The sequence below is a fragment of the Tachyglossus aculeatus genome, unplaced genomic scaffold, assembly GCF_015852505.1.
Source record: "Tachyglossus aculeatus isolate mTacAcu1 unplaced genomic scaffold, mTacAcu1.pri SUPER_32, whole genome shotgun sequence".
NCBI classification, from domain to species: Eukaryota; Metazoa; Chordata; class Mammalia; order Monotremata; family Tachyglossidae; genus Tachyglossus; species Tachyglossus aculeatus.
In genome coordinates this window covers 3,115,789-3,137,732 of record NW_024044838.1, presented here as the reverse complement: position 1 = coordinate 3,137,732, position 21,944 = coordinate 3,115,789, and the positions used below count along the sequence as shown (strand labels likewise).

The window sequence follows — 21,944 nt, the reverse complement described above, 5'->3', positions numbered from 1 at the left end:
CTCCCGGAAGGATCCTCTCCTCAGAACGCCGCCACAGACGCCCGGGACTCCGTTCCCGAGAGGCCCGCCAGCCATCACACCGCGCGGCCTTGCTGCTCCCGGAAGGATCCTCTCCTCAGAGCGCCGCCATAGACGCCCGGGACTCCGTTCCCGAGAGGCCCTCCCACCCGCCATCACACCGCGCGGCCTTGCTGCTCCCGGAAGGATCCTCTCCTCAGAGCGCCGCCATAGACGCCCGGGACTCCGTTCCTGAGAGGCCTGCCCGCCATCACACCGTGCGGTCTTGCTGCTCCCGGAAGGATCCTCTCCTGAGAGCGCCTCCATAGACGCCCGGGACTCCGTTCCCGAGAGGCCCGCCCGCCCGCCATCACACCGCGCGGCCTTGCTGCTCCCGGAAGGATCCTCTCCTCAGAGCGCCGCCATTGACGCCCGGGACTCCGTTCCCGAGAGGCCCGCCCACCCACCCGCCATCTCAGGGCCCCCACGGACGCCCCCCCCCTGCTTCCACCCCCCCCACTTAGGAGGCCTTCCGTAAAGTGCCCCTCATCCCCCCCTTCCCGGTCCGGTCCTGACTGACTCTCCCCCCGCCCCCAGGTAAAAAGCCCTCGTTAGCACCGTTACATTAACGACAACCTCACTGGCACCTCCTCAGCCCTCCCATGCTAGTTGACTGTTCGCTCCCCTCCCCAGGTATCTCTGCTCCCTGACCCCTCTTAACTGGCCCACCCTACTCCAGCTCTTAATAGTTTGTATCTGCTCTCTGTGACATCATTATCTGCCAATTCTATTATTGCCATAGCATATTGATTGTTTAACTACACCCTGTGATGCCATCGCCTACTTTTATCATTGCTACTGTTTTATTGCTTCTGCATCTCAATTGTTAACCTCTCGCTGTTCTGTCACTCGCCCTGCTGAACTCACCATGAACTTTCAATTCCCTTGCTCCCAGCTGCCATTCCCATTCCTCACCTTCCCCTTCCCCTCTCCCACCCAGCTTTTTCCCTCCCTCTCCCCCACCAAGACCACTCCCCCTCACCCCCTACCGAGGATCCCTCTGTACCAGCGCCAGTCCTCCACTCCTCCCTCCCGGCCCCCTCCCTCCCCTTCTCCCCGGCCCCACCCCATCCCAGTTCTCCTTTCCCATCACCACCCCCTTCCCACTCTCCCCACCCAGACCCCCGCCAACTCATCCCAATCCAAACCCTCCCCACCCCTCGCACCCTTCCCCCTCCCTCCCCTCCCTCGACAGCTGCTGCCAAGTGTGGCCTCTGGAACCCCCGCTCCGTTTTAAGTAAGAGCCCTTTCATCCTGGACCTATTCCTTTCCAGCTCTCTACTCCTCCTCGCCCTAACTGAAACTTGGCTGTCTCCAGACGACACGGTCTCTTCTGCTGCTCTCTGCAGTGCAGGCCTCTTCTTCTCCCACTCCCCCAGACTCACCGGAAAAGGGCGAGGTGTCGGTTTCCTTCTCGCCCCCCAATGTTGCTTTCGCACTATCCCTCCTCCCCCTTCCCTTTCCTTCCCTTCCTTTGAAGCCCACATTATTCGCCTCTACCACCCCCTCCAGATTCTTGTAGCTGTCATCTACCGCCCTCCCGGCCCCACTTCCAACTTCTTTAACGACTTTGACCCCTTCCTCACCTTCCTTCTCTCATTTTCCATGCCCACTCTGATCCTCGGAAGCTACAATATCCACATGGATATCCTTAACGACTCCTCTGCCGCCCGCCTTCTATCTCTCCTTGACACGGCCAACCTCTTCCTCCACCCCACCTCACCCACTCACCAACTTGGTCATACCCTCGACCTCATCATCTCCTACCGCTGCACTGTGTCCACCCTCACCAACTCTGAAATCCCTCTCTCTGATCATAATCTTCTCACCTGCCTCCTCACTCACACTCCTTTCCCCTGTAAATCCGTATTACTCCCTCACAGAGATCTCCGCTCTCTGGACCCCACCCATCTTTCGGAGCGCCTAACACCCCACCTCGCCGCCCTCTTCTCTCTACCCAGTCTTGATGATCAGATTACTGCTCTCAACTCTACCCTTTCTACTCAGCTAGACTCACTCGCTCCCCTTTCTCTTCGCTGCTCTCGCACCACTAACCCACAGCCCTGGATCACTGCCACTGTCCGCCTCCTTCGCTCTTATGCCCGAGCTGCCGAACGCTGCTGGCGAAAGTCTAAACACCATGCCAACCTCGTTCACTTCAAGTTTATCCTTTCCCGCCTTAACTCAGCCCTCTCTTCTGCCAGACAAAACTATTTCTCCTCCCTTATTGACACCCATGCCCATCACCCCCGCCAGCTCTTCCGTACATTCAACTCCCTCCTCAGGCCCCCGGTTCCTCCCCCTCCTCCTTCCCTCACCCCCAACGATCTGACCTCCTACTTCATTAATAAAATTAAATCCATCAGGTCCGACCTCCCCAAAGTCACTTCCCCCGCTTCTCCAATCCCCCGGCTCACAACACTCTCTGCTACTCTCCCATCCTTCCCAGCAGTATCCTCAGAGGAGCTCTCCTCCCTCCTCTCAAGTGCTACTCCGGCCACTTGTGATTCTGACCCCATTCCCTCTCATCTCATGAAATCTCTCGCTCCATCCCTTCTCCCCTCCTTAACTTCCATCTTCAACCGCTCACTCTCCACTGGTTCCTTCCCCTCTGCCTTCAAACATGCCCATGTCTCTCCCATCCTAAAATAACCCTCTCTTGACCCCACCTCACCTTCTAGTTATCGCCCCATATCCCTCCTACCATTCCTTTCCAAACTCCTTGAACGAGTTGTCTACGCTCGCTGCCTAGAATTCCTCAACAGCAACTCTCTCCTCGACCCCCTCCAGTATGGCTTCCGTCCCTTACATTCAACCGAAACTGCCCTCTCAAAGGTCACCAATGACCTCCTGCTTGCCAGATCCAACGGCTCATACTCTGTCCTAATCCTCCTCGACCTCTCAGCTGCCTTTGACACTGTGGACCACCCCCTTCTCCTCAACACGCTATCTGACCTTGGCTTCACAGACTCCGTCCTCTCTTGGTTCTCCTCTTACCTCTCCGGTCGTTCATTCTCAGTCTCTTTTGCAGGCTCCTCCTCCCCCTCCCATCCTCTTACTGTGGGGGTTCCCCAAGGTTCAGTGCTTGGTCCCCTTCTGTTCTCGATCTACACGCACTCCTTTGGTGACCTCATTCGCTCCCACGGCTTCAACTATCATCTCTACGCTGATGACACCTAGATCTACATCTCTGCCCCTGCTCTCTCCCCTCTCTCCAGGCTCGCATCTCCTCCTGCCTTCAGGACATCTCCATCTGGATGTCTGCCCGCCACCTAAAGCTCAACATGTCGAAGACTGAACTCCTTGTCTTCCCTCCCAAACCTTGCCCTCTCCCTGACTTTCCCATCTCTGTTGACGGCACTACCATCCTTCCTGTCTCACAAGCCCGCAACCTTGGTGTCATCCTCGACTCCGCTCTCTCATTCACCCCTCACATCCAAGCCGTCACCAAAACCTGCCGGTCTCAGCTCCGCAACATTACCAAGATCCGCCCTTTCCTCTCCATCCACACCGCTACCCTGCTCATTCAAGCTCTCATCCTATGCCGTCTGGACTACTGCATCAGCCTTCTCTCTGATCTCCCATCCTCGTGCCTCTCTCCACTTCAATCCATACTTCATGCTGCTGCCCGGATTATCTTTGTCCAGAAACGCTCTGGGCATATTACTCCCCTCCTCAAAAATCTCCAGTGGCTACCAATCAATCTGCGCATCAGGCAGAAACTCCTCACCCTGGGCTTCAAGGCTCTCCATCACCTCGCCCCCTCCTACCTCACCTCCCTTCTCTCCTTCTACAGCCCAGCCCGCACCCTCCGCTCCTCCGCCACTAATCTCCTCACCGTACCTCATTCTCGCCTGTCCCGCCATCGACCCCCGGCCCACGTCATCCCCCTGCCCTGGAATGCCTTCCCTCTGCCCATCCGCCAAGCTAGCTCTCTTCCTCCCTTCAAGGCCCTACTGAGAGCTCACCTCCTCCAGGAGGCCTTCCCAGACTGAGCCCCTTCCTTCCTCTCCCCCTCGTCCCCCTCTCCATCCCCCCATCTTACCTCCTTCCCTTCCCCACAGCCACCTGTATATATGTATATATGTTTGTACATATTTATTACTCTATTTATTTATTTATTTTACTTGTACATATCTATTCTATTTATTTTATTTTGTTAGTATGTTTGGTTTTGTTCTCTGTCTCCCCCTTTTAGACTGTGAGCCCACTGTTGGGTAGGGACTGTCTCTATATGTTGCCAATTTGTACTTCCCAAGCGCTTAGTACAGTGCTCTGCACATAGTAAGCGCTCAATAAATGCGATTGATGATGATGATGATAATGATTGACTTAGTCCTCTTCCTTCACCACCAACATCAATGTCTCTAAATTGAAGTCTTCCCTCCCTCTTCTTGTGAAGGGAGTCAACTTCATTCCCCAGAAATGTTCAATGTCTCCACGGTGAACTCAAATAATAATAATAATGATAGTATTTATTAAGCGCTTACTACGTGCAAAGCAGTGTTCTAAGCGCTGGGGAAGTTACAAGGTAATCAGGCTGCCCCTCGTGGGGCTCACATGCCCATTTTAGAGATGAGGTAACTGAGGCCCAGAGATGTTAAGTGACTTGCTCAAAGTCACCCAACTGACAGATGGCAGAGGCGGGATTTGAACCCATGACCTCTCACTCCCAAGACCGGGCCCCTTCCTACTGAGCCACATTGCTTCTCTAAGCATTCAAAGATCATTTTGAATTCAGTAACTGTCTCCATAGAAAATCACCAGTAAGTTTCCTGTCAATTTCTTCACTTATCCCATCAATGGATTTTAACTCTGGCTCTTCCCTTATCCACTGCAGAAAGTCAAAGCTGCTTCCTAGAAGTGCCCAAAGTCTCCACGGTGACAGGATTCCTCCTGCTGGGTTTCTCAGAGATCCGGGAGCTGCAACTAGTCCACGCTGCGATGTTCCTCCTGGTCTACATGGCGGCCCTGACGGGGAATCTCCTCATCGTTTCCACCACCGCCCAGGACCGGCATCTCCATTCATTCATTCATCTATTCATTCATTCATTCATTCGTTCATTCAATCGTATTTATTGAGCGTTTACGGTGTGCAGAGCACTGTACTAAGCACTTTAAAAGTACAAACCAGCAACATATAGATATGGTCCGTACCCAACAACGGGCTCACAGTCTACAATGGGGAGACAGACAACAGAAAAAACAAGTAAACAGGTGTCAATACCAACGGAAAAAATAGAATTATAGCTATATACACATCATTAATAAAACAAATAGAGTAATAAATATGTACAAATATACACATGTGCTGTGGGGAGTGGAAATAGGTAAGGCAGAGGGATGAAGGGTGATGGGGAGCATAGGAGGAAAGGAAAAGGGCGGCTCAGCCCGGGAAGGCCTCCTCGAGGAGGTGAGCTCTCAGTAGGGCTTTGAAGGGAGGAAGAGCGCTGGTTAGGCAAATGTGTGGAGGGCGGGCATTCCAGGCCAGAGGTAGGGGGTGGACCAGTTGTCGACAGCGGGACAGGCGAGAACGAGGCACTGGGAGGAGGTTAGCAGCAGAAGAGTGGAGGGTGCGGGATGGGCTGTAGAAGGAGAAGAGGTAGGTGAGGTAGGAGGGGGTGAGGTAATGGAGAGTTTTGAAGCCTAGAGTGAGGAGTTTTTGCTTGATTCGAAGGTTTATAGGCAACCTCTGGAGATTTTTCAAGAGGGGAATGACATGGGCAGAGTGTATCTATAGAAAGATAATCCGGGCAGCAGAGTGAAGTATAGACTGAAGTGGGAAGAGACAGGAGGAAGGGATATCAGAAAGGAGAATGATCATCATCATCATCATCAATCGTATTTATTGAGCGCTTACTGTGTGCAGAGCACTGTACTAAGCGCTTGGGAAGTACAAGTTGGCAACATATAGAGACAGTCCCTACCCAACATTGGGCTCACAGTCTAAAAGGGGGAGACAGAGAACAAAACCAAACATACTAACAAAATAAAATAAATAGAATAGATATGTGCAAGTAAAATAAATAAATAAATAAATAGAGTAATAAATATGTACAAACATATATACATATATACAGGTGCTGTGGGGAAGGGGAGGAGGTAAGATGAGGGGGATGGAGGGCGACAGAAGGGAGAGGAAGGAAGGGGCTCAGTCTGGGAAGGCCTCCTGGAGGAGGTGAGCTCTCAGTAAGGCCTTGAAGAAAAAAGGGAGCTAGCTTGGCGGATGGGCAGAGGGAGGGCATTCCAGGATCGGGGGGTGACGTGAGCTGGGGGTCGATGGCGGGACAGGCGAGAACGAGGCACGGTGAGGAGATTAGCGGCAGAGGAGCGGAGGGTGCGGGGTGGGCTGTAGAAGGAAAATGATTTGCCCAAGTTCACACAGATTAAGTGACAGATCCGGGATTAGAACCTAGGTCCTTCTGACTCCCAAGCCTAAACTGTATCCATTAGGCCATGCTGCTTCTTTTCAGATTAGACCCAGGTCCTTCCTGCCCACAGTCGGATCGAGTAAGTGCACACAGTAAGTGCTCAATAAATGCGTTGGAATGAATGAAGGAATCGAGGTAACCGCCCGTGGATGGCAGAGGAAAACGGGACCCGGTTAATCGGATTCCTCCTGAAGGGACTGTCGGATTGGCCGGAGGTGCGATTCGTGGCCTTCGACGTGGTCTACTCGGCAACGCTCCTGGTCAACGGTGCCCTCCTCCTCGCCCTTCTCGCCGACCGCCGTCTCCACACGCCCACGTACATCTTTCTTGCCAACCTGTCGTTGCTAGACATTTCACGCCCTACGGCCGCGGTGCCCAAAATGCTGTGGGGCCTCGCCACCGGAGACCAGCGATCTCGTTGGTCGGGTGCGCCCTGCAGCTCTATTTCCTGGTGGCCCCGGCGGGGATGGATGTCTTGCTCCTGGCGGTCACGGCCTCTGAGCATGGCTTGGCCGTCCTCCGCCCTCTCCTCTATGCTGTTTTTATGGATGGGAGGGTGTGTCTCGTGCTGGTGGCTGGAGCCTGGCCGGCCCGCTCCAACTCCCGCCGGCACAAGTCCTTCACCTTCACGCTGACCTTCTGCCGCTCCAACCGGGTGGCTCAGCGTGGCTCAGCAAAAAGAGCCCGGGCTTTGGAGTCATGGGTTCAAATCCCGGCTCCGCCACTTGTCAGGTGTGTGACTTCGGGCAAGTCACGTAACTTCTCTGTGCCTCAGTTATCTCACCTGTAAAATGGGGATTAAGACTGTGAGTCCCACGTGGGGCAACCTGATCACCTTGTAACCTCCCCAGCGTTTAGAACAGTGCTTTGCACATAGAACACGATTAATAAATGCCATCATCATTATGATTTTTTTATTACTGAGACGTCCCTGTCCCGCTCTGGCGGTGGGCGGGATCGGCGCCTTCTCCATCACTTTAGGCTCCTAGGTTCTCATCGTAGCCGTCATCTTGAAGGGCCACTCGGCCGAGGGGAAGTGCCGGGCTTGGTCCAGCTGCACCTCCTGCCTGCTAGCCGTAGGCCTCTTCTACGGCCCTTCCACCTACACCTACGTACGCCTCCTTCCGATCACTCTCCCGGAAGCGACGGGCTCTTGGGCATGCTTTATGGCGTCCTCAAACCCCTTATCGACGGCCTGAGGCACGAGGAAGTCAAGGGGGCCCTTCGGAAGTTGCTGAGGCAGAAGTTAGGCCCACTGGAATCTCTTCGGCATCCATAGGAGTGCTATGGACTGGACTCCCCCGGGAGATGGTGTCCTGGACTGAGTGCTTGGTTAAACGCAACAGGAGACTCATTCCACGGGGAGTTTACCAACCTCGGAAGCAGCGTGGCCTACTGGAAAGCTCACGGAGCTGGGCGTCAGAGGACGTCATTCAGTCATTCAGTCAATTGTATTTATTGAGCGCTCCCTTTCATTCCTTCAACCATTCAATTCTATTTATTGAGTGCTTACTGTGTGTAGAGCACTGTATGCACGGTACTGTACTAGGCACTTGGGAGAGTACAATATAACAATAAGTAGACCTTTTCCCCGCCCATAACGAGCTCGCAGTGTGTTCTGATCCTGGCTCCACCACCTACCTGCTGTGTGACCTTGGACAAGTCACTTCACGTCTCTAGACTGTAGTTCTAGACTGTAGCTCTACACTGTAAGCTCGTTGAGGGCAAAGAACATGTGTGTTTATTGCTTCATTGTACTCTCCCAAGCACTTAGTTCAGAGTTCTGCACATGACAAGCGCTCAATAAATGCGACTGAATGAATGAAACGAACTCTCTATGTCTCAGTTCCTTCATCTGCAAATGGAGGTACAATACTTGTTCTCCCTCCTACTTGGACTGTGAGTCCCATGTGGGACCTGATCATATTATCTAACCCAATGTCTATTGTGTCTAACACAGTTCTTGGCATGTAGTAAGCACTTTAGCAAGTACTCTAATCAGTGAAACAGATCAGAATGGGCTGACAGCTAGTGGACCCAGGATAAAGGATTAAAGTGGCACTGAATCTATGATTTATTTGAATGTTTGTCTCCCCCTGTTGTCTGTAAACTTGTTGTACTCTCCCAGGAGCTTGGTACAGTGCTCTGCACGGTCAGTGCTCAGTAAATATGACTGCTTGCTTGATTGATAGATATACATAAATATATAGACAAGTTTACAGAAACAGTGTGGCCAAGTGGATAGAGCACGGGCCTGGAAGTCAGGGGACCTGGATTCTACTCGCAACTCTGCCACTTGCCTGATGTGTGACCTTGGACTCGTCACTTCACTTTACTGTGCTTCAGTTTTTTTTCTATAAAATGGAGATTCAAATCATGTTGCCCCTTTTACTTCGAACTGAGCCCCCTTTGGGGCAGAGACTGTGTCTGACCTGATTAGCATGTGTCTACCGCAGTGCTTAGTATAGTGCTTGACACAGAATAAGCACTTAGCAAATGCCACAGTGTTGATGCTGATGATGATATTAATACTAATAATGCTAATAATGATTTTCTGATTATGTTTGAGAATGAAATACTAGCCACTTCACTTCTCTGTGCCTCAGCTGCCTTATCTGGAAAATGGGGATGAAGACTGTGAGCCTCACGTGGGACAACCGGATTACCTTGTATCTACCCCAGCACTTAGAACAGTGCTTGGCATATAGTGAGCACTTAACAAATACCATTATTATTATTATTATGTGCTTTGCTACACTTTTGCATACCTCCTCAACATTTAGTACAGTGTCTAGCACTCAGTAGGTACGTGATAGAATGAAAAGAACAAAATTGGTTGCACGTTATCTCCTTTGACCTGTAAACGTCTTGAGGCCCGGGGACAAGTGTCTTGTACTCTTCCAAGCATTTAGTTCCAAACCTACCACTGAGTAGGTGCTCAATAACTGCCAGTGAAAGATTGATCTCATGGATCTCCATTATACTGTAAGTTACTCAAGGGAAGGAAACGTATGACTTACTACTCATTCAATCGTATTTATTGAGCGCTTGCTGTGTACAGAGCACTGTAATGAGAGCTATTGTCGTATATACTTCAAGGATTTGAAGCAGCACGGTCTAGTGCAAAGATCATGGGTCTGGGAGTCAAAGGACCTGAGTTCTAATCCCGGCTCCTCCGCTTGTCTGCTGCGTAACCTCGGGCAAGTCACTTGACTTTTCTGTGCCTCAGTCTCCTTGTAAAATCGGGATTCCATCCCTGTTCTCCCTCTCCTCCACACAGAGAAGCCAGTTAACTTCTCTGTGCCTCAGTTAACCCATCTGTAAAATGGGGATTAAGACCGTGAGCTCCATGTGGGACACGGATTGTTTCCTATCCGATTATCCTGCCTCGACTCCCGAGTTTAGTACAGTCCCTGACACGTGGTGGGTGTTCAACAAATACCACAAAATAAGCAGAAAATGCAATAGACTGTGAGGCCAGTGTGGGACAGGGAATGTGTCCAAACTGAATTAGTTATTTCTACCCCTCTCCTTAGTACCAATATTATAATGATAATAATAATGATAATAATAATAATTATAATGTACTTAGTATAGGGTTAGCACTCAGTAGGTGCTCAATAAATGCCATCAATTGATCGATAATCGATAGTGTATTTGGTCCAAATAGCACCAAAATGGCTAACACATGAAGCGTGTTTCCCTGAAGCACTGTGGGAATATTTGCCACACTTAGGGAAGGTTGAAATCCTGATTCCATGCTTTTTTTTCTAAATGGTATTTGCTCAGTGCTTGCTATATGACAGGCACTATACTAAGCACTGGGGTACATACAGGTTAATAAGGTTGGAGAAGTTCATGTCCCACATAGGGCCCACAGTGAATTTAACATTCCAGAGGGGGAGACTGATACTCTCCCAAGCCTTTAGTACAGTGCTCTGTACAGAGAAGAAATTCAATAAATGCTATCAACTGATTGATACATACACATGTATATGTTTATTAATTGTTATATTCATCCTTATACATACTTACACGTATTCAATTTTTTATTCAACCATTTCATCCTGATGCATTTCCTGTTAAATCCTCATTTTTCCTTCTACTTTCATTCTTTCAAATACTTTTGATCTCTCCTCCCATTGAATGGTAAGCTCCATGAGGGCAAGGCACACACTGTCTCTTGCTTCTCTTAAACTCTTCTCAGTGCTTAGTACTTAGAGCTGAATGCTTAGTACAGTACAGAACTAAATGCTTAGCTCAGTACTAAGGACACAGTCGGCTCTAGATAAGCATCGCTGATTCATTGATTGGACAGGAGAAAAACGAGCTGGAAACCAAACTTGTCCTGTATAGAAATTTGGCGAATGGCCACCCTAGTGTGCGTGTATGTGTGTATGCATATGTATGTGTGAGAGTGTAGATAAATAATGACGGTATATGTTAAGTGCTTACTATGTGCCGAGCACTGTTCTAAGTGCTGGGGGAGATACAAGGTAATCAGGTTGTCCCACGTGGGGCTCACGGTGTTCATCTCCATTTTACAGATGAGGGAACTGAGGCACGGTGAAATTAAGTGACTTGTCCAAAGTCAAACAGCTGACAAGTGGCAGAGCTGGGATTAGAATGCGCGACCTCTGACTCCCAAGCCCGGGCTCATTCCACTAAGCCACTGCTGCTTCCCCCACATAAGTATGCGCTTATTCGTCTGCATATGCGTTCATGTATATGTGTGAGTGTAGTCACGTGATTTGTGATTGTGCATTCATATATAGGTGCATATGCACATACATGTATGCCCAAATACATGTGGGTGTATGTTTGCATATATGCATATATATGCTTATACATCTGTGCACATACACTTCAGCACAACTTCATTCAATCATATTTCATTTAATTGTATTCATTGAGCTCCTACTGTGTGGAGAGCACTGTACTAAGCGCATGGAAGAGGACAATTCAGCAACAGAGACAGTAATAATAATAATAACAATAATAATAATAATAATAATAATAATATTGGTATTTGTTAAGTGCTCACTATATGCCAGGCACTTTTCTACGTGCTGGGGTAGATACAAGGTAATCAGGTTGTCTCACTTGGGGTCACAGTCTTCATCCCCATTTTCCAGATAAGGCAGCTGAGGCACAGAGAGGTTAAGTGACTTGCCCAAAGTCACATAGCAGACAAGTGACCGAGTCGGGGTTTGAATCCACGACCTCTGACTCCCATGTCCGTGTTCTTTCCACTAAGCCACGACAATCCCTACCCAACAACAGGCTCACAGTCTAGAACGGGGGAGAGAGACATCATAACAAGTAAACAGGCATCAATAGCATCAATATAAATAAGCAGCATTATAGATATATACACATCATGTACATAATATACATAATGGGTATAATGTATACAGATTTGTGCGTGCGAAGTCACTTAGCTTCTCTGTGCCTCAGTTCCCTCATCTGCAAAATGGGGATTAAGACTGTGAGCCCCACGTGGGACAATCTGATTACCTGGTACTTACCCCAGTTCTAAGAACAGTGCTTGGCACGTAGTAAGTGCTTAATAAATGCCATCAACATCATTATTATCATTTTTATTTGCACATATGTGTGGCTGCAAACATACAAATGCATATATGTACACCACAAACGTGTATGTGTGTGAGCATGTTTATGTGTGTGTGTTAGTATGGGGGTATGCACGTATGGATATAAATGTAAACGTATGTACATGTGTGCATGTCTGTGTTTTCAATGACCTCATCCATCACATTTTAACAAAGCCTCGAGACCTAGGAGAGAATTCAACTAGTCAGCCGAGGAAAACTGTCTAAAGAGACTTTGTCTGGGAGCTGAGAGCCGGGAGGACTTTACTCCAATCAGGAATGAAGCTGGCTGATTTACCCGGCCGCCTCCATCCTTGGCCTCCTCTATTCTGGGACCGCGCCTGAGTGTCACTTCTCGGACACAACAGAGACGGGGTGAGAGGTTGTCAGCATATTCCACCACCGCCTCGGCCCTCCCGGGGACCCTTCCGCCCTCCCTCCATCCCAGCAGCCCAAGAGCCACCAGAAGCAATATCTGTTGCTCTGAAACGAGCTCGTTGGATATTAGCAACTAAGCGTTGTCCAATGCAGGGAGTCTCTCGTGGACTCGTTAAAGGTGAAACGCGTGGAGACTTTCAAAAAGTTATTAATAAGACACAAGAGGGTGGACTTCCTAACGAGGTCTCACGGGCCTACCAGCTAGACAGAGCATTCGGTGGAGGCTTCCCAGGGCTGAGGGAAGCGAAAAAAGGAGATGGCAGCTACCTGAAAAGTTTAGCCCCTCTCCCTAGAGGAAAATCAATTCACACAAAGGCCCGGTTCTCACACAGTGAGGAGGGGTAGGTGGGGGAAATAAACAGCGGATGTGAAAGAATTCTGGACTTTATCCTGAATCCTTCTCGGGCCTGCTTCCCGCCTGTCCCTCCAAATTCCTCAGATCGCTGGACGCTGTCAGCACCCCTGGGCCAGCAGGAGGGATTTTATTTTCTCCTAGAGGGGTTCCCCCTCAGCTCACACCATGACTGAGAGGTGGAGAAGGAGCATGGGAAACAGTGTGGCCTAGTGGTTAGAGGCCGGGCCTGACTGTCGGAAGGACCTGAGTTCTAATTCCGCCTCCTCCTCTTGTCAGTTGTGTGACCTTGAGCAAGTCACATCTCTGTGTCTCAGTCCCCTCATTTGTAAAATGGGGATTAAGACCGGGCCCAAACTTATTAGCCTGTATCTGACTCAGTCCTTAGTACAGTGCCTGGTACATAGTAAGTGCTTAACAGTGTCTACCAACTCTGTTATGCTGTACTCTCCCAAATGTTTAGTCCAGTGCTCTGCACAAAGTAAACACTCAATAAATTCCATTGATTGATTGACCGACTGATTATCCTTTGTGATACTGTCATATGTGACTTTACAAATACTAGCCTAGTCCAGGACTGAAAGATAAGAGATATGGGTTCGAAACCTGAACTGCTACTTTTGGCTGTGTGACTTTTGGAAAGCCCCTTAACTTCTCTGCGCTTCAGTTTCCTCATTGGTGAAGTGGGGATTGAAATATCCTTTATTCTTCCCTCTTACAATATTAGTACAAGGACTGTGTTCAATGAGTTTATCTTGTATCAATCTCAGCATTCATTCATTCATTCAATCATATTTATTGAGCACTTACTATGTGCAGAGCACTGTACTAAGCACTTGGGAAGTAAACGTTGGCAACATATAGAGACGGCCCCTACTCAATAGCGGCCTCACAGTCTAGAACGGGTAAATAGACAACAAAACAAAACATGTGGACAGGTGTCAAGTAATCAGAATAAATAGAAATAAAGCTAGATACACATCATTAACAAAATAAATAGAATAGTAAATATATACAAGTAAAATAAATAGAGTAATAAATCAATACAGGTGCTGTGGGGAGGGGAAAGAGGTAGGGCGGGGGGATGGGGAGGAGGAGAGGAAAAAAGGGGGCTCAGTCTGGGAGTACATTGCTGGGGCAATAAATAACAGCGTTATAAACATTGCATAGGCATATGCGCTGAGGAAAGAATAAAAGTATAAAAGTGCAAAGACGTGTTGGAAGGAAAGGTTGGGAATTAATCTGAGAAATCTTCCTGGAGGAGATGGAATTTTTTAAGGAAGGCTTTGAAATTGAATTCACTGAGTCCAGTTCTCTTCTGTGGTATTAAATGTATTTATTAAGTGCATTGCATGCAAAGCACTGGATTAAGCGTTTGGGAAAATTCAACAGGAAGCAAAGCGCTTAGTACAGGGCTGTGGGTTCCAATCCCAGCTCTGTCTGCTGAGTGACCTTAGGCAAGTCACTTCACTTCTCAGGGCCTCATTTTCCTCATCTGTAAAATGGGGTTTCAATACCGGTTTTCCCCTCTAAACTGTGAGCTCATTGTGGGCAGGGACTGTGTCTACCAACTCTGTTTTATTGTACTCCACCAAGCGCTTAGTACAGTGCTCTGCCTAGAAGAAATGCTCAATAAGCGTGATTGATTGACTGATTTAAAGATTCTCTCTTTTACTTAGCCTTTGAGTCTCATGTCAAACAGGAACTGTGCCCAGCTTGATTATCTTTTATTTCTCTCAATTTTTAGTAGAGTGATTGGCACAGACTAAGCGCTTAACAAATACCACTACTCTTATTGTTATTATGAGGTTATTTATTATGAACTGATATTAGTAATAAAAACTTATTTATTAAGTTTATTTATTGTTATTAATAAAAATCAGCTTCCTCAGCACTTTGGCAATCACAACCTCCCTTGGATTTTTTGTACACGTGGATAGGCTTCTTCGGCTATACCAATCAATCAAAAAATCATATTTATTGAGCACTTCTTATGTTCAGAACACTGTGCTAAGCGCTTGGCACAGTAGAGTATAATAGAGTTGGCAGATATATTCCCCGCCCACAACGAGCTTCCAGTCTAGAGGGGCTCAGACGGCATACAAGAGGTGGAGCCGGGATTCAAACCCAGGCATTATGACTCCCAAGCCTGCACTCTATCCATTAGGCCACGCCGTTTCCAGGGATTAGAACAGTGCTCGGTATAAAATAAGTGCTTAACAAATAGCATATTTATTATTCTTACTGGAGCAGGCAATATTCACTTCGAACCTACAATGAGCTCAGTGCTGTAGCCTCGGTATGCTTTACCCACGCCCTGCTTCTCATGGACAGGGCTTCTTGGGATCGCTCAATCCGTCAATCAATCAATCAATCAATCAATCAATCAATCAATCAATGACCAACAGTGTTAATTGAGTGCCTTTTGAGTGCTAAGCACTGAACTAAATGGTTGAGAGAGTAAACAGAAACAAGATCCAAGGTCAAGGAATCAAAGGCATTTATTGAGCACCCACTACATACGGAGGGTTGCACTACTACTAATACTACTCCTACTACTAATTATGGCATTTGTTTAGCTCTTACTGTGTGCCAAGCACTGTTCTAAGCTCTGGGATAGATACAAGGCAATCAGGTTGAACACGGCTTCTGTCCCACGTGAATTTTCCCGGGGGCTCTCAGGCACAATCTACATTTTATTCATTCATTTCATTCATTCAATCACACTTACTGTGCATTCACTGTGTGCAGAGCATTGTACTAAGCGCTTGGAAAGTACAATTCGGCAATAGAGACAATCCCTACCCAACAACGGGCTCACAGGAGACAAACAACAAAACAAAACAAGTAGAGAGGCATCAACAGCATTTTACAGATGAGGTAACCGAGACACAGAGTAGTAAGAGACACAGACACAGTGAGACACAGACACAGTTAGTCACGCTGAGAAGCAGCGTGGCTCAGTGGGAAAAGCCCGGGCTTTGGAGTCAGAGGTCATGGGTTCAAATCCCGGCTCCGCCACTTGTCAGGTGTGTAACTTTGGTCGTCACTTAAGTACTCTGTGCCTCTGTTACCTCATCCATAAAATGGGGATGAAGACTGTGACCCCCGCGTGGGACACTCTGATCACGTTGTAATCAATCAATCAATCAATCAATCGTATTTATTGAGCGCTTACTATGTGCAGAGCACTGTACTAAGCGCTTGGGAAGTACAAATTGGCATCACATAGAGACAGTCCCTACCCAACAGTGGGCTCACAGTCTAAAAGGGGGAGACAGAGAACAGAACCAAACATACCAACAAAATAAAATAAGTAGGATAGAAATGTACAAGTAAAATAAATAAATAAATAAATAAATAGAGTAATAAATATGTACAACCATATATACATATATACAGGTGCTGTGGGGAAGGGAAGGAGGTAAGACGGGGGGATGGAGAGGGGGACGAGGGGGAGAGGAAAGAAGGGGCTCAGTCTGGGAAGGCCTCCTGGAGGAGGTGAGCTCTCAGCAGGGCCTTGAAGGGAGGAAGAGAGCTAGCTTGGCAGATGGGCAGAGGGAGGGCATTCCAGGCCCGGGGGATGACGTGGGCCGGGGGTCGATGGCGGGACAGGCGAGAGCGAGGTACAGTGAGGAGATTAGTGGTGGAGGAGCGGAGGGTGCGGGCTGGGCAGTAGAAGGAGAGAAGGGAGGTGAGGTAGGAGGGGGCGAGGTGATGGAGAGCCTTGAAGCCCAGGGTGAGGAGTTTCTGCCTGATGCGCAGATTGATCGGTAGCCACTGGAGGTTTTTGAGGAGGGGAGTAATATGTCCAGAGCGTTTCTGGACAAAGATAATCCGGGCAGCAGCATGAAGTATGGATTGAAGTGGAGAGAGACACGAGGATGGGAGCTTGTAACCTCCCCAGAGCTTAGAACAGTGCTTTGAATATAGTAAGCGCTTAACAAATGCCATCATCATCACAAATAAATGCCATCATTATTATTATTCAAGTGACTTGCTGAAGGTCACACAGTAGACAAGTGGAAGAGTCGGGATTCGAACCCACGACATCTGACTCCCAAGCCTGTGCCTGTGCCCTTGCCGCTAGGCTGTTCTCAGCACTTGGGAAGGTATAATAAAGGTAGAAGACCATGCCCCCCTTTTTCTCAGCTCCCCCTCCCCTACCCATCACCCTACCTCATTCCCTTGGCTCTACCCCACCTCCCCACCCCACGGTACCTGTGTACATATGTACATCTCTATAATTCTATTTATTTACATTAATGCTTGTTTACTTGTTTTGATGTGCATAAATCTATAATTCTATTTATTTATATTGATACAATTGATGCCTGTTTACTTGTTTTGATGTCTGCCTCCCCCCTTCTAGACAGTAAGCCTGGTGTGGGTGGTGACTGTCTTTATTGCTGAACCATACTTCCAAGCACTCTGTACAGCGCTCTGCACACAGTAAGCACTCAGTAAATACAATTGGATGAATGAAAGAATGGTCCTTACCCTCAAGAAGCTTACACTTTAATAGGATGAGCATTTACTGTGTCCAGAGCACTCTACCGTTCCCTGGGAGAGTAGAAAAGAAATAGAAGATCTGATCCCTGACCTTACACTCTAGTAGTATTAAGTGAACACCTACTGGGTACAGAGCACTATATTGAGCATTTGGGAGGGTAGGATAGAGGTAGAAAATTTGATCCTTGCTTTCAAGGAGCTTCCACTCTAAAGGGGATGGCAGACATGCAGTGAGCAGTGGGAAAGAGTGTGGGCTAGTGGAAAGAGCCCGGGCTTGGGAGTCAGAGGACCTGGGTTCTAATGCCGGCTCTGCCTTTTGTCTTCCATGTGACCTTGGGCAAGTCGATTCGCTTCTCTGGGCCCCAGTTACCTTATATCTACCCCTACGCTTAGAATAGTGCTTGGCACTTAGTAAGTGCTTAACAAATACCATTATTATTGATATAGTGGGACAGAAACTGTGTCCAACCTCATGAGCATCTATCCACCCCAGAGCTTAGAACAGTTCTCGACCCATATTAAGCACTTAACAATGAAGGAATACTGCGATAGTGCAATTCGTTAATTTACAGCCATGAGGAAAAGATGGCTAAAATAGTCACATATGGAAATGTCGATGTTCAAAAGGACTACAGGAGAATATGGGTGCAAACGTGATGAGGCTCTCACTCAGGGTACAAATATGCAAATTTTTCCGTCATTTGCTATCGGATATCGTTTATCCCTTGCTCTCTTCAGGCCCTCCAGCTGAGTGAACAGGAAGTGATTTTGGACCGCTCCCGGAAGGGCGGCTAAGGAAGGTGTAGATGACTTGAAGAAGGCAAAGTCTCTGCCCTTAATGGGCTGCGAGATCCCAAAGGCCACATCTTGTTGAGTTGAGGTGGATGAGCTAAGCAGCTTGGCTTAGAGGAAAGACTCTGAGCCCAAACCTTGTCCTCTCCCTGACTTTCCCATCTCTGTTGACGGCACTACCATCCTTCCCGTCTCACAAGCCCGCAACCTTGGTGTCATCCTCGACTCCGCTCTCTCATTCAACCCTCACATCCAAGCCGTCACCAAAACCTGCCGGTCTCAGCTCCACAACATTGCAAAGATCCGCCCTTTCCTCTCCATCCAAACCGCTACCCTGCTAATTCAAGCTCTCATCCTATCCCGTCTGGACTACTGCACTAGCCTTCTCTCTGATCTCCCATCCTCGTGTCTCTCTCCACTTCAATCCATACTTCATGCTGCTGCCCGGATTATCTTTGTCCAGAAACGCTCTGGACATATTACTCCCCTCCTCAAAAACCTCCAGTGGCTACCGATCAATCTGCGCATCAGGCAGAAACTCCTCACCCTGGGCTTCAAGGCTCTCCATCACCTCGCCCCCTCCTACCTCACCTCCCTTCTCTCCTTCTACTGCCCAGCCCGCACCCTCCGCTCCTCCACCACTAATCTCCTCACTGTACCTCGCTCTCGCCTGTCCCGCCATCGACCCCCGGCCCCCATCATCCCCCGGGCCTGGAATGCCCTCCCTCTGCCCATCCGCCAAGCTAGCTCTCTTCCTCCCTTCAAGGCCCTGCTGAGAGCTCACCTCCTCCAGGAGGCCTTCCCAGACTGAGCCCCTTCTTTCCTCTCCCCCTCGTTCCCCTCTCCATCCTCCCATCTTACCTCCTTCCCTTCCCCACAGCACCTGTATATATGTATATATGGTTGTACATATTTATTACTCTATTTATTTATTTATTTATTTATTTATTTTACTTGTACATTTCTATCCTACTTATTTTATTTTGTTGGTATGTTTGGTTCTGTTCTCTGTCTCCCCCTTTTAGACTGTGAGCCCACTGTTGGGCAGGGACTGTCTCTATGTGATGCCAATTTGTACTTCCCAAGCGCTTAGTACAGTGCTCTGCACATAATAAGCGCTCAATAAATACGATTGATTGATTGATTGATTGAGGGGTCAGAGGTAGTGGTTTCTAATATGGGCTCTGCCACATATCAGTTGTGTGAACTTGGGCAAGCCACTTAATTTCTCTGTGCCTCAGCTGCCTCACATGTAAAATGGGGATTAAGACTGTGAGCCCCACGTTGGACACATGACCATGTATCTACCCCAGCCCTTAAAACAGTGCTTGGCACATAGTAAGCGCTTAACAAATACAATAATTATAGAGATGCAGCATTGGCTAGTAGAAAGAGCACAGTCTTGGGGGTCAGAAGTCATAGGTTCTAATTCCCGCTCTGCCACTTACCAGCTGTGTGACTTTGGGCCAGTCACTTAAGTTCTCTGTGCCTCAGTTCCCTCATCTGTAAAATAGAGATTAACTCTGTGAGCCCCACGTGGGACAAACTGATTTCCTTGTATCTACCCCAGCGCTTAGAACAAGGTTTGGCACATAGTAAGAGCTTAACAAATACCATCATCATTATTATTATTATAATGGCCAGCGTGTAACTCCATCCTCTTCCAGGGACTACAAGGGATTAGGATGAGAAAATGTTTAGTTGTCCTTTATGCTCTTCCATTAAGCAGCGTGGTCTAGTGGATAGAGCATAGGCCCACGGTCTAATCTCGGCTCCACTACTCATCTGCTGTGCAACCTTGGGCAAGTTACCTGACCTCTCTGAGCCTCTGTGACCTCATTTGTAAAATAGGGATTAAGACTGTGAGCCCCATGTGGTACAGGGACTATGTACAGCCGATTTGGTAGTATCCACCCCGGCGCTTACATCAGTGCCTAGCACATATGAAGTGCTTAATAAACACCACAGTTATTAGTATTATTATTCACTGGGCCTCAGTAATCTCATTTGTAAAAGGGGGATTGAGACTGTAAACACAAAGTGGGACAGAGAATTTGTATTCACCCCGGTGCTTAGTATGGTGCCTGGAACGTAGTAAGTGCCTAAAGCTACCATCATCATTATCATCATTATTATTATTATTATTACTGGAGGGGGCGGTGGAGAAGAGAATCTCGCTCCACATTGGTGAGAGAAGCAGAGAAGCAGTGAAGCTTACTGGATAGAGCCCAGACCTGGGAGTCAGGCGGATGTGGGTTCCAATTTTAGCTCTGACGCATGTCCGCTATGTGACCCCAGCCAAGTCACTTCACTTCTCTGGGCCTCAGTTCTGTATCTGCAAAATGGGTATTAAGAGCTTAAGCCCCATGTGGGACAGGGACCGTGTCCAACCTGATTAACTTGTATCTATCCCGGAATTTAGAACAGCGCTCAGCACCCAGTAAGCTCTCAGTGAGTACCATAATAGTGATAATGATCATTATTATCATTATCGGCACTTCACAGAAGAGGGGACCTTCCAGACGCCAGCCTGGATCTCTCTGTTGCAGAGGCTGTAGACCGCCACCACTTTTTCTTGTCGAAGGAGGAGGAGCAGGAGGGCTGGATGTTGGTGTAGATGACGAGGGAGTAGTAGAGGGAGACCACGAAGAGATGAGAGGAGCACGTGGAGAAGGTCTTCCTCTTGCCGTTGGCCATCCGGATAAGGAGGATGGAGGCCACGATGAAGCTGTAGGAGAGGTAGGTCAGCAGAAAGTCCCCCTTGGCCAGGGTGATGTCGACCGCGAAGACCATCACCTCATTGGCCCGAAAGGGGCTGCAGGAGAGGGCCAGCAGGGGAGGGGGGGATCTCGCAGAATAAGTGGTCAATGGCTTCCGGCCCGCAGATGGTCAGCCGGAGGATGAGACCCGTGTGCAACCAGGCGTTGGTGATGGCGATGAGGAGGACGGTGTCAAAGAGAGCGGAGCACGTCCGCCGGCTCATAATGGTAGCGTAGCAGAGTGAGAAGCAGATGGCCACGTAGTGGTCGTAGGCCATGGCAGTGAAGAGAATCACCTCAGCACCCAGGGACTAGAAGAAGACCTGGGCCATGCAGCCGCCGTAGTTGATGGTCTTCCAGCGAGCCAGCGTGGTCTCCAACATCTTGCGGACGATGGAAGAAGTGCACACGACGTGCATCACGGCCAGGGTCAGCGACAGGACGTACATAGGCGTGTACAGGGCTGCACTGAGAGAGACCACGGCCACGATGAGGGTGTTTCCCAGCACGGCCACCAGGTAGACACATAAGAAGACGGCGAAGAGGAGGGGCTGCATATCGGGGCGGTTTGACAGGCCCAGGATGACGAACTTGGACATCGTGCTGTGGTTCATCAGACTTGGGAGGCGGGGGGTCCGGGAGGGGGGCAGTGAAAGGGAGAGGGAGAGCTGGCCTTGGAATGAAGCAGGGGAGCTGGCAGGGAGGTAGGTGGGAGGGCTGGTGGGAAAGAGGAACAGGAGAACCGGTGACAGAGGTGAAAGGGAGACATGATGGAGAAGGACAGAGCTGGGGTGGAGGAAGGAGGCCGAACTGGTGGAGAAGGGGGGAAGGAGAGCTGATGGTTCAGGTCAAAGGAAGAGCTGTTGTCTGCTTCTTCTGTCTTCTCTGTCGTTCCTGGCTCTGGGAACAGGCCCTGGACGTTGTTCAATTGGGAGTAGTGAGAGAAACTGAGGAAACAATAGAAGTAGTTTACTACTACTATTACTAGTAC

At 48.8% G+C, this 21,944-nt stretch overlaps 2 pseudogenes; one reads left to right on the top strand and one right to left on the bottom strand.

Moving 5' to 3' along the window:
- The first annotated feature begins 6,637 nt into the window (after positions 1–6,637).
- On the top strand, positions 6,638–18,197 carry LOC119921900 (annotated as a pseudogene).
- A 2,485-nt stretch (positions 18,198–20,682) lies between these two features.
- Positions 20,683–21,567, bottom strand: LOC119921899 (annotated as a pseudogene).
- Positions 21,568–21,944: the final 377 nt, after the last annotated feature.